The following is a 16,608-nucleotide window of genomic DNA, read 5'->3' on the forward strand; positions in this document are numbered from 1 at the left end:
TCTTTTGAACTTAGAAGAAGTCATTCCCTTGCCCTTTCATTTATATACGAAAATATAACAGGAGATAACAGAGATCACAGAGCCCTGATGGAAATTATAAGAGTAAATACTTTTAATGAGGGGCACCGGCCTTTTAATCCAGATCGTCCATCAGATGACCCACGTCCCTTAAAATTAAATCTACAAGATACCCATCAAATAGAGGATTTAATTCAACCATCTAATCCAGAGTAGAAACTCAAATCGGTCGTTGGCATGAGGTTTTATGGTTTTTTTTTTTTTTTTGGGGGGGGGGGGGGGAGGGGGGGACCAGGGAGGGAGGGAGATGATACGACCTACAATTGAATGTGGCCCACCAATTGAAGGGCACTGGTCTATAATTATTGAGGTCATTGGAAGCATTATCTCCAGTACTGAATTCTTTGGAAGGCAAAGACAATTTCCCCCTTGAAGCAAGAATTCACGAGTCTTTCCCTTAAAATTTTCGAGTGGGGGATGGGGATTCCATGGGAACGCTCCCATGTGAAAACCATGCGGTGTTTAATTGTAATTGGATAAGAAAATTTCACAAACTTCTTTGTTGCAGACTCTGCAGCCAACCATGAGGCACGTTAAGGTTGTCAGGGGTTACCAAATGAGAGCGTTCCATGGTTAGATTACTTCACTTTACCACCACCTCCCCCCCAAGCCCCAAACCCCACGTTCACATGACATGTGTCAGGACAACTTCCAAATCAGCAGTCTCACCAGGACCCTTTAAATCAGCTATACCTAGAGAGGGGACCCAGCAAGGGAATCCGGTGGCCACCGGTCGATATTTCCACGTGTCGACGTTGTATGAGTGGACAGCCACTGTTAATCCTGCAACCGCTGCTGTGCTGTCCACCCTCCTCTTATTACCGGGGATCGCTTCTCGAGATGGATGAGGGTTTTGATGATGGAACAACATTTGGTGCCCCACTAACTCAGCAAGGATCTTCTCTGCTAGCGTTTGTTCAATTATTTTGTTTAAGTAATATATAAGCGGAATTTAGGCATTAAATCCAAATTCAATTATCAATTTGACCCCAACCCCAAACGCAGCAAATAAGATTCTCAAATTTGACTGGCTTAGTGGATGATATATCAAATATCATATCCCCCACTTAGCACGTGATTTTTTGTAGACGTATTCATACAGGAAGCAAGATGGAACTTGAAAGGGTGCAGTGCAGAATGAGAGAGAGAGAGGAAGGACCATTGGGAAAACGACATACCATTACTCTCAAGAAGATGACAGTTAGAAAATTAGGGTTTTGATCTCTCTCTTCTCTCTCTTTCTCTCTCACCTGTCCATGATGCATCATGTAGTGTCTCTACGCTCAATTAACTACTGACTACGAGCCATATCCATGCTGTCTCTCATCTTGTGAATGCGTATGTAACACGCACCTTCAGTCTTCATGCGTGCAAACACACACCTGTGGAGTTGCAGAATCGAAAGAAAGAATTCCCTCTCCATGGATTTTAATTTACCTCTCTCGTTATGATTATTAATTTATTACGAAGAAATAAAAAGGAATAAGTAAAGGTCAAATCCTTGTTAATCATGGATTTTAGGGTCCTTATCATCAATTCATCGACAAAGCCATCAGAATTGAGAAAGAACATGCTTTGATGCTTCCAGATGCAGAAATCCCGAGGCAAAAGTTGGTAGTCCCAGTCCCGGATGAAACAAGAAAGGAACCCCGGCAATTACGCGCTGTATAAGTAAAATGAAGCTACCAAAGTACCAATTTTCCGTCCCGTTTCTTGTGTCTGCTGTGTGGTACTGTACACTACAGAGATCTTAGATCAGATCATCATAGCCTTTGCGATTCTGTGGCTTGTGGACCGTACACGCGCTTTGTACAGACTACAGAGCCTGATGCTGAAGTTGTTACAGCAGTGAAGGCTCTATCACCATTTTTGGCTCGTCGGAGACCCATCTTGATTAGAAAATGTCTTCTTTTTTCAGGTTGTGCTATACCGGCCTTAGCATAAGCAATTATGCATGCATCGTTAAAACTTATAACCAATCAGTGGGAATCGATAAAATTGGTTTCCATCAAAGGGAGGTTGATTGGTCAAAACCTCCGTGTAGCCTAATGAGGCAAAATTGCTCAGTGAAAGATCATCATGATGAAAACAATCAAGCACAAAAGATAGACTAACCGACCAGGTATGAAAAGACTAACCCAAATTTCTCAGTTAAGTGAGCTGCACTATTAGCAGATGTACAAGCAAAAAGACACTGATCAGTTGGGATGCAAGTGATTTAGTCCATATTTGTATACATTGGGCGTAGCATATAATTATAATGATTTGACAGACTAATACACACAAGAAATGCAGAGTTATAGCAACTAATTACAGAATCAATTGGAGCAGTTAATTGAGTGTGAGAGGAAATAAGAAGGGTCAGTTTATTTATTTATTTATTTTTTATTGATTTCATATCCAATTCCAATACATCTGTGATCCTATGTTAGACCTCAATGCGACAGTTGTTTCTTGCAGAGGTGGGGTTGAAAAATAAAAGAACGCAACAGAGTGAAAAAACCACGAATTGTATCTTTCTTTCTCTCTGAAAATATGCTAATTAATCTCTATCAAGGATATACAGTGCACATGTTATCTTTTCGCCCCACCCATAACAAAAATATAATTTCCAGGAGAACAATGAATGAAGGAAGCTTCAGCAATATCAGCCCCTGTTTCATCGAGAACTACAGACGCGGGCAAAACAATACGACATATAAAATGTATTTCTGTGGGTCATAGATAAGTGGGTTTGATTATTAAATAAAATTGCATCCAAATTCCAAACCCAAAGGTGGTCCCCTCTCCCCTGCGCTTCCCCGACCCCACTCTTTTCACCGCCTCAGACAGTCAGATGCTCTGCTTTTCTTCCTACCAAATACCAAATTACAGGTCTCTCTCTCTCTCTGACAAGGCTTCCGCAAGGACCGAAACGATCGTTTTCTCTTTATCCGATTGCAACATGTCTCACTGTAACAACTCAGCTTTCATTGTTGACTTCCAACCTTCTGTGTTTTCATTCTCACAAAGCAAAAGAATTATGTCTCCATGGAAAGTAAAACCATACAAGGAATATCAAAGGTTTGTAGATGGAATTGGCCGAGAAGGCGAGTCGTCATTATTGCCATGCCGCTCATCCTTGTCTCCTCATGAAGACAAACGGGTTTTGCAGTCCACTGAATTTCAACGACAGGACACGTTTCAGTGCCAAATGAATGAACCATTTTAACTGCTAGTTCCAAACATGAGTTTATTGCCATTCGCCAGACCCCAGTCTCATCCAAAATCCAAATTCCTTGTGCCAAGATGCAGACCGATTTTTTTAATTCTACCAATAACCATCCCCATCCCCAGGTAGATTATTAGTCTGATAATATCCAAGATGATTTAGGTTGGTCTGCCTTTAAATTATGTGCTCCAACTCCAAGAAGATATCCACACTTTTGAACTACCAAAAACAAGGTTCAGAACATATATATAAATATAGATATATCCGACTCAAGAGAATCAGATTCCAAAGGCATGCATGGGCATGTCACAGGTAGAATGATCTCCATGCCATTGGTTGCTAAGAGTTCCTAATCACTGGGAAAGCAAAATAAAATTGCCATTCAATATTCACCCAAAATTTTTGACTGGTTTTAGCAAACTGCCCCTTTAGTTTGGATTTTCTCCAAGATATTGGAAAATTCAGAAAATTATATATTTTAAATGATTTTCATTTCACTATAAAACTACAATATGGACCCATTAATGATCCATTGAAACCTTTGATCTGACAATAATTTGTCCAAAATTTTTAAGAAACACATGGAAACTAAAAATATAATTTATATATTCTAAATTATTTTCATGGAAATAAGTATAAAATGGGATTTCACTATAAAATGGTATTCACACTAAATGTCAAGCCGATCAAACTGGCCCAACCCAACTCGAGTTGGTCGATTTTTCAAAATCACTAGATGATTTGGTAACAACTCGGTTTGATTTTGGTTTTCATGAAACCAAACTGAATAAATAATTATTAATTAGTCCCTACCTCATATGTTAAATGTTGATATATTTTATTTGTGTTTTGTTTGAACTTTGAAAAAAAATGGTTATTTATGATAAAAACATAAATTTTACATAAGACAATGGTATAATATTTAATTCATTTTTGTATAAATTTAAATATATATTGACAAAAAATCAGTTTTGCATAAAAAACTAATCGATTTAAATATATACTTTGGTTTTGCATAAAAACTAAAAACAAATAAATTTAAATATAAATAGATATTTGAGTTTAAAATATATATAAAAACCGACCCAAACCAACCCTTCATGTTTGGGCCTGCTTTGCTTTAGGGTCAGTTGGTTTTGGTTTAGTCAATAAGTGAACCAACTAGATCGGATTGATTGAAAAAAACAACACAAACTGACCCAATCCAACCCATAAACACCCCTAGGGATTATCAATGATGTATCAAACTTATGATCTAAAAACAAATTTATGACACTTTTTAAGGTATTGGATAGTTGATATCTACACGTTTTAGATTCCCATTATTGTTGATTGTAATGTATCTCTTCATATAAAGTATTAAATTATACATTTCTTATGTGTTTATACTTTACTCATTGTAATATCAACCTTAGATTTAGTGTTTTTATGTACTCGTGAAATTTGCGAAAGTTTCCCCAACGTATCCAAGCATAACCATATCCAAACATACTATGACATATCCATATCCAAGTTTATCGATACGATACGCAATGTTAATATTTTGATCCTTGAGGAACAATTAGCTATCAATTTGTTGGTTATACCCTAGGAAATTAGCTCCGAACTTCCATGCAAATAGAGCCTGAAATTGTCGATTAGTAATTAGTATAGACGTGAGGTGCGAGCACACATCGAGAAAACTTACCCATACAATGTGTAATAAAAAAAAGATGGAACATATAATTTGCACAAATCTAAACCATAAAAGTTATAATGATTTTCATAATGCCTTAAATAAGCAATCCTCAAGTCAGAAAAAGCATTCATTTACCGTACCCAATTCTCAACTTCTAGTGGCCAGTTGTATAAGGGAGATTTTCACTGTCTGTGTTTGATCATTGCCCAAAAGTTCATCTACACATTTTATGGTCTGCAAACATTTCCTTCCATTTTTGTACTATTTCCACTGATCTTTTGCAGTCAAGATTCAACCTATCCACCTCCATTCCAGTGGCAGCAGAACTCTGTTGCTGAAGAAAATACCAGGAAAGAAATGTTAGGGCGAGGATTTTATGTTATCAGAGGACAAATAGGCAACAGTATTATAGAAAAATAATTACCTAGGTTTTTTGGCCAAGACAAATTATTGGCAAAAAGCAGTAGATATTGAAGATAATAGAATAACAAAATATAATAATAGTACAAGATGATGCATGTTGTACACTGTAGGAAGAAAGAAACTCCAAGATATTCCCAGAAATTCAGAGAAGAGCAACAGATCTGAGGGCTATCATACATATTAGATCGGTACAGTGGCTGAAATCTTTGAAACTATTCACAAATTATACTGTGGATGACATGTTGAGGAAGTGGGGTGAAATTGGAAATTGCATGCAGACCAAATCAGTAATGAGGGTGGCTTGGACCCCCTAGTGGATTCTTGAAATTAAAATTTGATGGGTGTAATAGGGGAAACCTGGGACAATTGGGGATCGGGGGTGTTTTTAGGGATGAAAATGGGGTCATCTCTGCTATGTTCTCAAGCCCAATTGAAGTGGGTGACTCCCTTAGAGCTGAGATCTTTGCAGTTATAAGAGTTCGAAAAGCTAAAGAATTGAACATCAAGAAACTCATAATTGAAAGGGATTCAGAGGTGATAGGGTGGTTCACTAAATATCAAAATGATTTATGGAAGTACAATAATGAGAGGAGGAAATTCAAGTGGCTGGTGCGAGAGATGGAAGTTAAGACATGTTGGATTAAAAGATAGGCTAATTCCCTAGCTGACGGTTTAGCTAAACAAAGGGCAGAAAGGGATACATTGTTTTGGGTTAAGCTGTAACGTTAGTGTTTTTTTCCTTTTTTCCTTTCTTGAAGCTCTTTGTGACTCTTGGAAGATAAGTGTGTTTGCCTTCCACTTGTAAATTTTCTACTGATGAATTAATAAAAGTGTTATTGATAATATACATGTGGTTGGCAAAATACGAGCCATAATATACATGTGTACACATGCATGGAGTATCACATTATACGTTCATCATCAGAAACCTTTTAGTAATTCAAAATTGGTTAAACGTTAGCCTTTGAAGGCAAAGGAAATCTAGTGTGGAGAATTACTTCCTTTGCTGTCCTTTCTGGAATTTGGAAGGGACCAGAATAGAAGAATTAAACGAAGTACATCCACTTCTACGAATATGTAGAAAATAGAAACATTCATACATCATGGTCTAGGAGCTAAAGTTCAATGAGTTTATAGAGATGTAGAGGACGGATGTCAAAAAACACCAAGCAGCAGCAAACTTGCTGGCACCTTTATGTAGTATTGTAAAGCATGCATTTCATGTACTTCCAGAACTTTTCCGGATAAAGCAGATCCCTTCTTTCATTTCTTTTCTAGTCATTGTATTTACATATATTAATAACTGTTATCTTGAAGGTACCAATAAGTTTCCTGGCTGGTTCCAGTGAAGACTTGGATCAATGAATGCCTTCACCTGGATTGGTGGACTACTGGTATTGGGGCAGCTCCACTGTGCACCCCGTGCCCCCCCTCTCTCCACCCGCAAGACACAGACACGGGAGAAAAAGCAGAAACCATTCTATGTTGCTACCACAAACAACTGCTTGAATTTCAAGGACAGAAGATTTTCTAAGCAGTAAGCACCATATGCTATATTGGTCAAGGCATTACCTAGGCAACAAGACATCCTTGGTATGACACTTAGCTTGAATGCCAGAACTTGTTCCAAAAAAGGTTTCCTTCTAGGTGAATAAGAACTTGCTTAAGCCAATAAAAAATCACAAAGATGACATCTCGTAGAAATATTATTGAAATAATCACATCTTATTAATGTGTTAGTAATATCATATTCTGCTCATGTTCTACTTTAAGGTTGTACATTTAAAAATATAAAATCTAGGGGTCTTCAGAAAGGAGAAAGAAAGAAAACCTGACAAGATTTCTGTGTATCAATTTTGCAGTTAAAACATCACCTAGATGATCGACTCAACTAGATAGGATCCTAACCATATGCATCATGTACTGGTGCCCTGGGTAGTCAGATTACTAATCCCATGCATATGCTGTAAAAGTCCTTGTCTGATGCAACACCGATTTATCCATATACAACATTAATGAATATTTATATTTCAGTATTATATCATCATCTGCAAAACCAAGATAGGATATGCCAAATATGTTGTTAGTAAGTGATGAAAATAAAGAACTAATTAGGATTTGATAGGTAAAGGATTCCTCAAATGAGAATCCTTAACCATATGAGAGAGATTGAGGCTGCCACCATTAGAATTACTTGGGTTGATATAGTACTGTTTGGTGTAGCTAATGTAATTAAATAACTATTCTCACCAGGAAAGGATTCTAATTAAATAACTATTCTCATCAACTCACCTAGATAGGATTCTAATCAGATGCATCATGTACAGGTGCCTGGATAGTCAGTCTTAGAAATCCTATGCATATTGTGTACAAGTCCTTATATGACATACCACCAATTTATCATTGTATAGCATTAGTAAATATAAAATTTTATTATTGTTGAATATCATCATCATCTGCAAATATAATATTAGTAAAATGGAACTATTACTTTTCATGGTTATTTGTAAAATGTTACTTCTATAGCAAGGGAGTACCAGAGGCACGACTCCATACCAGTCATCAATTTGATTGTATATGCAAAGGTATTCGTAGCATGTTAATGGGCTGTGTGATGTTTCGAAAAAACAGGACCAAATAGTAACATATATGCCACGACTACATGAAATGTAGAATCATTTTAATATCTACAAATTGCATTAATGAAATGATTCAACATTTTTTATGACTAACAAAGGATTCAAGAACATTATGATAAAAAAATAAAGAAAACCTGAAGTTCACTGATTTGCTTCGTCAGAACATGATAACTGGGATATGGAGCATCCATTATGTCACTGCTGGGTGTCTGAGGTACAGTAACAGCCCCTGAATCAACATTTTCATCTGTCGAGTTTAAATATTTTCCCAGTGGCGGTGGCAGCAGTGGAGCATGCCTTCTAGAAAAGGAAGCATGTGAATTTTCTGATGTCTGACGATTCGAGTAGAGGGGTCGTCTAACAACAAGAACATTGTTCACAGGACCTGACAAGTAGAAACAGACAGCACCACATATAAATTGAAAAGTTGATAACCTTTGAAAATTTACATACTAAACAAATCTTCAAAATGGATGCATGGAAATGTAACATAAGAGAAACTTCAGGCAATATTAGCTACCATTTGGATAGGAAGACATCCGTTAGGGTGCCGTTATTTGTTGAAAACTCTCATGTGTTGAGGAAAGTTGGCACAAAGCTGTGATGTCCCTAGTTTGTTACAAGCAGATCAAGACCCAACGTACTTAATGATACAAGGAATGAGTTCAAAAATTCATTACTGGAAAAAGTAAATGCATTTAAAATCCACATTGAAGTAGTTTTTGAATGAACACAGACAAATCTACAATGAGATAGCATCTGATCATAGTATCCCATATTATAAAATCTCTTGATTGATCTTAAGGCTGATCTTCCTAGTATCCCTACCACAGTACCGCCTTGAAAGAAAACACCAGTGATAGGCTCCTGAAATGCTTAAAGTGATGGTAGTTATAATGGACTGAATTTCATTTCTTGGAAGAAAACACTTTAAGCTATCATTTTCTAATACTTGAGCTACTCACCATCTATCTACCTCCTGAGGCCAGACCTCTGATATTCCATTTCTTTCATCTCAAGGCTACGCATTTTGAATAAAAAAATGAAGACCATCTCCCTCCTCAGCTTTGCTTCCAGTGGCTGAGCACCCCAGTCCCCAGATTGTCAGCTAGCAGTTTAGCACCTAGGTAAGCCTTAACAACCGTTGAGGTAATTGTCTACTTTTCCCTTCCTTTCCTCTTCCTAACCCCCCATAAAAGATGGATCGATGTCTAATCTCCTTCAGCAATGCACACTCTTTCAATCCAGCAAAAGGTACCATAGAGCTCACCTCTCAAACTGTTCCAGTGACAAGGGTTTTGCTAGACTGAAGGGGGGTTGGAATTAATAAGAGGATCAAGAAGACAAAAAGAGTCGGCAAGAAAAAGAAAGCAGTTGCTAACAATCTTGATGGAGGTTAGAGAAGGGTGTGTTTTGCTCCTTTGGGCAAGTGGTTCAGATAGTGAGGTTTTCTCCAGTTGTGAACTTTGGAATGGGGGTCTTACTCGGGGTTTTATTGTAATCTTTTTTGGTTGTTTGGGTGTGGTGTGGGGTGTTTCGAGTTTCATTTGGGATTGGGTTTTGTTCCATTTTCGGGTGATTCCTTATCACCAGTTGTATTCTTCTCTTTCTTCTTAGTTAACATTTATTTCTTTATTTATCTTCAAAAAAAACCACAGAGCTCCCCAAAATCTAATAGTTTATACAATAAAAGGATATCTTTTCATGCTGATGACATACCAGCTCTGACTGTGGAGTCAATGATGGAGTTCATATGTGCAAAACAAGAAGGAAAAAAATCAGGGAATAGCACCTAGGGTTCTATAGGAATCAGCAGCTAATAGAAAGGGGTGAATAGGGGTTCCTTTTTTCGGTTCATTTCTAAATTTGTTTCTTTTTTATGCTGTTGGGGGAGTTAAGACAGTTTACCTCCCCCTCTGTTTTGTAATTAAATAATTAAAGCTTCACTGTTTTAATAAAATTTGCCGTTATTGATAAAAAAAATGTAATCAATACCACCAAGAAAATTTGACATCATATAGAAAACTAAGCCTAAGGCAATTTTTGGTTTCAATTCTAATCCCCTTCCACAGCAATATGGTCCTTTCTAGATTTGTTTTCCTGATAAAATAACTCCTAATCACTCTCCAGCCCATATCTATAGCTGGATTGACATCAAATTGACTAGAACTCCTAAAAAAACTTCTAGAAATTGATTTCCACTTAAAACTACAGTAAGTTGTTCATTGTCACTGCATTACTTTTGGAGTATACTAGAGGATGGTTAAAGAGATGCCCTCACTAACACATGAGGTGATAAACAAACTGCAAGTCTTACACAATCTGATATATTCACTGTCTAAGATCATGATAAAGGGGCCTAAACAATCAGATTTTCCCAATATCAAAGTGGTTATTCTACCATCAGGGAGATCCGGAGTATGGGTGAAGGTCAATCATCTATATCATTTTCCCAAGAGTTTGAGTTGCTGTATGGGAAAGGCATTCCAACAGGAGGCAAAAATAATAGCTCCCAAGAAATCTTTGAAAACCTCATTAATGCCACAAAATCCAAGATTACCAAGAGAAAACACTTCAGGTTTGAGTTGCATAGCAAGCTTGAAAAGAGAGAACATAATCCATCTCAGAGAGGTCAGGGAACTCACCGAGTAGCACCAGGCTAAAGAGTGTCATTCTATGATAAGAGAATCTTGCCAAGATGCCTATAAAGACCTCCATCTACTGCAGCTAATTTATAACTCTGGTGTGAGCAATCTGAGCCACTTCTCTTGGCAGTAAGCAATGCCCATGAAAGCTTTGGTGATCCCTTCCACCCATAGTTTCAAAAGGCACATGCAAAATACATGAGGTACTGACATTTTTGTTACTTTCCTCCAGCGTTTTACAAGGCATCAGAGGTGTATGCCTGGTGGCACCCCAACAATGTCCTGAGGTGAATGCTAGAGGTGTTGATGCCTCTGAGGCATACACTTTCATCTTTTGCACAAAGCGTGCTAGAGATGTATGCCTCATGCACACCTTATACAAAAAGACAAAAAACAAATAAAAATAAAAGAAAATAAAGGAAAGAGAAAGAGAAAGAAAAAAAAAAGAGAAGAAAAAAAGAAAAAAGAAAGAAATTTATCAAAAATAGAGAGAAAAGAAAGAAACGAGGCTTCCTCCTCATCCCTCTCCTTTTAATGAGGCTTACACCTTGTGCTCGGGAGGATCACACCTCTTATGTTCTGAACTATGCCTCACTCCTCAAGGTAGTAGAATGCCACATCATGCCTCTGCATTTTAAAACATTGCTTTCCTCTGCCCTATGCTTACTCTTAAGCACAAGAGACTTAAATGAGTTTGAGTTGAAACATGCAAACAAGCAGCTATTCTTTTGGATTTTCCACCAACATGTAACAAGAAGAAACCAAATTAACACTCTCAATCTAATTAAGTTATATCTTATATCCCATTGATAGAGATGTTTAGCATTTAGAAAACCTCATAAGCATTGTAAAGTTTAAAGGGAAATGATGCCCCATATAAAAAAGGGCGGCCTAGTGCATGAGGCTCCTGCTAATGCAGAGTCTGGGGAGGGACAGATGTACACAATTTACTTCTACAGATACATAGACAGGCAGTTTCCAAGATTTGAACCCAGGGTGGAAAGGTTCAATCCATCAATTCAAACTATTAGGGTGGTCATGATATACCACTAGGTGCAACTCATAATTAGCAAAACCCTTGAGAGTAATAGTCGATTATTCATAAACAAGGGAGAATTAAAAGAGTTTTAATTCAACTCAACAGGAAAGGGTTCCATCCGGAATGCTGAATCAGTTTGGCATTAATTGCTACTACCTAATAGTGTTGAACCTAAGAGGTCACACACAAAAGGGGGCAAAAGGCAATCAAAAGTAAAAGGAAGAGTGTGCACACTAAAAGGGTTTTAGTGGAGGGACCCAATTGCAATTATCCAAAACCTAAGAGTTAAGTTTTGCCAATTCTAATTAGGGGCAAGATCTATATAAACTATGCATGGGGCGGCCCTAAGGTTATGAAAAAAAGAGAGTGAGACCAAAACCTTAAAGAGAGAAAGATTGCTAGAAAAATCAAGAGAAGCCACCTCATCTTTTCTATTATTCTCCATTCCTTCTTCCATTGAAGAGTTTGGTCTGCTTCTTGCTTTGTGTGGACTATGTTGGAGGCCAAAAACGTGTGAGGCTAGAGGAAAGAACCTCCCAGAATCAATTTATAACATTCTTCAAATCGTTCCAAGAGGTGATGTTTAATATTTATTTATTTTGGATTTTGCACAATACCATGGGAGTGATCTTGGCAAATTCAAGATTCTATTATTTTATTTTTCTGCTGCAAATAATTAAAGAAACTGCTAGAATTTTTAAGGCTCGCCCTGATGCACCATATATGCACTAATATATATATATATATATATGCTTATATATTATATAAGCATCATTTCAGCAGGATTGCCACCACCTAGTTACAACTCCAAATATGGACAATAATGAACACCAACAAATATAAATAATGCTGATAACAGAAACTTTGTGGAATAAGACAATATTATGATGGCCTAGGTAATACCTTTGGCAAGTCTATAAATTTGAACAATGTTATGGGTTTTAGCATCCCAAACTCGAATTGTGCCATCCTCTGATCCAGAAACTAAAAGGATTCCATCCTTGCTGAATGCTAAGCAAGTAACACCCTTGCTGTTGCACACAACCACATCAAGAACCCATACAAATCACAAAAAAAGGTTGGATCAAGTTGCAGAAAAGTGGCACTTTTACAATAAAAATACAATGACTTGGTGAAACTAAGCACCCTACATTTCCACTCAACAGATAATGTAATATAACCTAAATAGTCATCAGTTTACTTTCGAACTCTCGCCTGATCTGCCATTACTCATTTCATCATACCTATGCTGATTGCAGACCTAACAAGAAATAAGTGTGGTTGCTGCATTTAGGATATATGTCTACATATGATTATGAAACCCTTTTTGTGCACATATTCAGCATAAATTATTAGATAAATGTTGCTAAAATAGAGGTTGAAAATGTCTACAATGTACAACCAGGTCAACCTCTTTTAATCTTGTCAACTACAATAGCACAACCAGTAATGGTCAGAAAGTTACTAGAGATTGGGCTTTCTTGAAGAGGCAGAATTGGTAAACCACTTAGGTTTGCATTGCAAATTTGCAAAGGATCTATTTCACAGGCACTGAGTCCATTTCAGGTGTAGAGATTTTCCTTAGAGCTGCTATGGAGTTGCCAGATAAGGGTTTGAGCAGGAGAGGAAAAGTAATATAGGCGGCAATTCCACTAGCAGTGGTTTGGTCAATCTGGGATGAAAAAAGAAAAGAAGAATTTTGGAAAATAAGAAAGAACAGAAGATGTTGTAATGAGAGAGTGGGGGAAAATTTATTCATGGGTGGCTAATCCAGTGTTTTAAAAGCGCAAGGGCCAATTTGCACCTGAGGCACAAGGGGAGGCGCGCGCCTTTCTAAGCAAGGTGCAAAATTACAAAAAAAAGCTAAAAAAAAAATGTCAGAAAATTCAAAAATGCAAAAAAAATAAAAAATTCAAAAAATATTAAACATAATGCTAATAAAAAATATAAAATTAAATTTTAAAATAAATGTTATAAAAAACCTATTATCTAAAATTAAAATACATAAACATAACATTTATAGCATATTCAAATGAAAATTTAAAAATAAAAGCAAACATATAAAGCATTTTCAAGCATATAAAACCCACAATCTCTTTTTTCCTTAATTGCATTGTTTCAAGTAGCTAATGTGATGTAAAACATATTGCATTCTTGATTCTATGAGTCGCCTTTGTACCACACCCCTCGAGGCTCCGAGAACCCCCTATTTGCTAATGTTGTTCATTCATTCATTGCAATAAAGTATCTTCTTAAAAGGCAATGAAAGTTAAAAAATCATTATTTTTTAATCAATAACTGTTAATTGAACTATATTATGAAGAATTACAAAGCAAGGGAGCTAAACAATCTTAGCTCCCGAGTACAACCATTGAACACCAGAAAACAATTACAGTACAGCCCAAAATATAGAGTTTCTATTCACCCCTTGCCTAGCTAGACCATTTACCCATTTGTATTGAATTTCCATGTCCTTAGTCAGCCACTTAAATTTTCTCTTTTCATTGTTGTAATTCCAGAGCCTAGAGTTATCCTCTTTTAGCCAGTTCACCACAACGTCAGAATCTCCTTCTATGATCAGCTTATTAATATGCATATCCTTGACCCTTTGTACCCCTTCAAGAGGTGCGAGTATCTCAGCCCTCAAGGAATCTCCCACCCCTATTGGTCCAAAAAACATAGCTAACAAATTCCCTTGTTCAGATTGGTGCTTCTGTCTAGGAACCTCTACGATTCGAACTGGTAAGTTTCTTACTTCAAAATTTAGATATTTTTGCATGGTCCGTGGCCAATGTGCCTGGTATTGACCCCAACCTTATAACTCACAAACTTCATATTGACCTTGTAGTCAGACCCATTAGACAGAAGAAACGCAACTTAGCCCCAAAATGCTGGAGGGCGGTTGATGAGGAGGTCGAGAAGCTCCTCTCAGCAGACTTCATAAGGGAAGTTCATTACTCGAGCTGGGTAGCCAACCCAGTTCTAGTAAAAAAGGCAAATGGCAAGTGGCACATGTGCGTCGACTACACCGACCTGAACCGAGCTTGCCCAAAAGATTGCTTCCCCCTCCCTAGAATTGACCGCCTAGTGGACGCGACTTCGGGACATGAGTTGCTAAGCTTCTTGGATGCCGACATGGGCTACAACCAAATCAGGATGAACTAGTCCGACGAGGAAAAAACCACCTTCATAACCAAGTTCAGCCTGTACTACTACAAGGTCATACCCTTCGGCCTGAAGAATGCTGGGGCAACCTTCCTAAGACTCGTGAATAAGCTGTTTTAGCCCTTAATTGGCACGAAGATAGAATGTTATGTAGACGACATGGTCATCAAGACACAGTTTTCTCATGAAATAATTCAAGACTTGCACTCCGTCTTCCAAATTCTGTGTCAATTTAGCATGAAACTAAACCCAAACAAGTGTGTCTTCGGTGTCACCTCGGGTAAGTTCCTAGGGTACATCGTCAACTGGCGTGGTATTGAGGCCAACCTAGAGAAGATAAAGGCCATCCTAGATATGAGACCACCCCAAAAAGTAAAAGAGGTTCAGAGGATAAATAGCCGCATAGCTGCCCTGAGCCGCTTCATTTCCAAGTCGACAGACTGCTGTTTGCCTTTCTTTAGAGCAATTAAAGGCAAAGGGTTCGAATGGACCCGAGACTACCAGCTCACGTTCAACAAGCTAAAGAACTACCTCACTGTGCCAGTCTTAACTAGGCCCGAGGAGGGCGAGGTCTTAGAACTGTACCTCTCGGTAAGCGACGGGGTGGTCAGTTCGGTACTAATAAAAAAAAGTGGACCGGCTCCAACGACCCATCTATTATGTTAGTAAAATTTTGCAGGGAGTAGAGACGAGATACTCGCAGATAGAAAAGTTGGCATACGCACTAATAGTTGCAGCTCAGAAACTCCGCCCATATTTCCAGGCTCACACTATCATTGTCTTGATTGACAAATCTCTGAGGCAAGTCTTACTCAAGCCCGAGGTTTTCGGTCAGCTGACGAAGTGGGCCATCGAGCTCAGCGAGTACGACCTCTAGTATAAGCCACAAAATGCTATTAAGGTCCAAGCCTTAGCTGATTTCATCACCGAGTGCACGTTCAGCCCCGAAGTCTCTAGGCCAGTTGAGCCCGAGATCCCCAGTTCAGGTGAGCCCGGAGCTCCCAGGCCAATAGAGTCTGAACCCCGTGAGGTAGCAGCCAGGGTGGCATCTCTCCTAGTTAGGCCAAATGCGAACTGGGATGAGAAGCCCTAGATCCTTCACGTAGATGGCTCCTCGAACCAATAGGGCAGCGGGGCTGGAATATTCCTACGCACCCCGGGTGGCACGAAATTGGAATATGCGCTAAGCTTTGAGTTTGCGGCATCCAACAACGAGGCAAAGTATGAGGCATTGATAGCCAGGCTGGCCCTAGCGCAAGAGATAAGAGCGAAACACAGTTATTTGCAGCGATTCCCAACTTGTGGTCAACCAGGTTATAGGCGAATACGAAGCACACGAGCTAACTATGATTGCCTACTTGGCAAAGGTAAAGGAGGCTCTGCTCAACTTTCAGTCACACTTCATCAAGCAAATCCCAAGGTCAGAGAACACTGAGGCCAATGCCCTGTCCCGGTTAGCCAACACCAGTCACAATGCCATGAGAACCGTGTACATAGAGGACTTACCTTGGCCTAGCATTCTCGGGGGGGCAGAGGAGGTCACTCCCGTCCTTGAAGCAGAGCCAAGCTAAATACGCGCTCATCCGTTGCTTGTTTTCATCGCTTCAAAAGAAGGTCAACGGAGGATACTAAAGTAGCTCTCACTGACACCCTCTACGAGAAGGTGAGGTCGTCTTTCTTTCCAACTGCCATACGGTTCGACTGAGAGGAGCAGTTATCTATGTAATTAC

The 16,608-nt window shown here is 38.5% G+C and overlaps 1 pseudogene across 1 annotated transcript in view; it reads right to left on the bottom strand.

Moving 5' to 3' along the window:
- Positions 1 to 5,026: 5,026 nt before the first annotated feature.
- Positions 5,027 to 16,608, bottom strand: part of LOC148877171 (protein ROOT INITIATION DEFECTIVE 3-like) — a 29,563-nt pseudogene continuing 17,981 nt past the window's right edge. The window contains exons 4-6 of the transcript XR_016112286.1: positions 12,617 to 12,744; positions 8,164 to 8,414; positions 5,027 to 5,301 (exon numbers count right to left, since the gene is read on the bottom strand). The product of XR_016112286.1 is annotated as a protein ROOT INITIATION DEFECTIVE 3-like (transcript). The remainder of the gene's footprint in view (positions 5,302 to 8,163; positions 8,415 to 12,616; positions 12,745 to 16,608) is intronic.

Source organism: Nelumbo lutea, chromosome 1 (assembly GCF_056320005.1).
Source record: "Nelumbo lutea isolate HS-2025 chromosome 1, American lotus-T2T, whole genome shotgun sequence".
Classification (NCBI taxonomy): Eukaryota; Viridiplantae; Streptophyta; class Magnoliopsida; order Proteales; family Nelumbonaceae; genus Nelumbo; species Nelumbo lutea.